General features: G+C 35.3%; 1 protein-coding gene across 1 annotated transcript in view; it reads left to right on the forward strand.

The window, feature by feature from the left end:
- SPEF2 (sperm flagellar 2) overlaps nucleotides 1–1,348 on the forward strand; it is a 159,827-nt gene that overhangs the window by 62,219 nt on the left and 96,260 nt on the right. The gene's annotated exons all lie outside the window — the stretch shown is intronic.

Here is a 1,348-nt window from a genome sequence, read left to right on the forward strand (position 1 = left end):
GTCTTTGCCTTTCACTGACTTTGACTTGTCTCTTCTATAATTCCATAAATTGTAGAAAATTGATAGTAATACATATAATTTTTGTCCTTAAAATACAATACAAATTTTGTTCAGTTGAAAGAAAATTTCCACACTCAAAACAATGTGTCCAAATACAACATTACTCTATAGATAGTAACAAGCTTTCATCTATTAACCTCTACTTCAGTATTCCTGTTTGCCTGTAAATGTGTCTTTTATGTCTATTTTCATTTGAACTAATTATAGCATATTACTGGTTTTCTTTTTAATTGAAGAGTTAAATGATGTCTTTGGCACATATTCTTTTTTTGTTTGTGTGAGTCCTAATATTAATTTTAAAAAAATCATTTAACACATAATAACATATCTTTTTTTGATGTTGTTACTTCTGTTACTACTAATGCAACACTCAGCTATGAGAAACCTACAGGATCAACCAAAACCTTAATTTATAGACAGGAATTTTAGGCATGATTTCTGGACTTGTTCAAGGGTACACTCATTCTTATTTTGAGTGTGTGTAGTTGTGAGACCTTTCTTGATTATTTAATTAAATAGAATGGTAAACCCATTAGATGTCATTTCAGATATCCAGCCTAGTAGTTTAAACTGGATGTGGTCTAGTATATCATGAAAGGGAGCATTTACTTTTCTTTATACAAGGAAATAGGAGACATGCTGAGAGTAGTGATGATTCTGCTTGTTCAGCTAATTTCCCACTCCTGTTCAAAGGATGGATAGCTGAGGACCGGCTGAGAACACTACCAATCCATGGCCATCTGAAGGCAGAACAGGATCCTGAACATTGGGATTAATTTGACTCAAAAGTGGCCACAAGTTAGTCCAATGATGTCTACCAGTGTCAAGTTTTAAGCAAGAAAGATATCATCTAAACCTAGTGTAGCAGAAGGACACAGACATTGAAGTTAAGAGGCAGAGAGACATGTTTAATCATGCAATTTAGATTTGATAGAAAATGTGCGGTCAAGTCAGGATAATGTTAGTAAATTTTGAGAAATGGATGTAGGAATTTAGAGACCAGATGATATTGAAAAGATTTGTCAGCTACATAGAAGTGCTAGATGGATGACAATTGGTGCTAGGAGTATAGGTCTTTAGGCTTGCAAAGATGGAGACATTCAATGTGATCACAAAATCCAATAGTCATGGTAGTGAGTGCTGGAGGTGGAGAAAAAGTGAAGGGACCAATGCCCAGCTGGACTTCGGAGGGAAAGGAATGCTAATCCATGCACTGAAGTCCTTGATAAATATGAGGTAGTGTCATGAGATGGTGCATGAAACATCTCCTGAGAAGAGCTCCCAGGAT

This window comes from Otolemur garnettii, unplaced genomic scaffold, assembly GCF_000181295.1.
Source record: "Otolemur garnettii isolate 467f Iridium unplaced genomic scaffold, OtoGar3 scaffold00063, whole genome shotgun sequence".
NCBI lineage: Eukaryota > Metazoa > Chordata > Mammalia > Primates > Galagidae > Otolemur > Otolemur garnettii.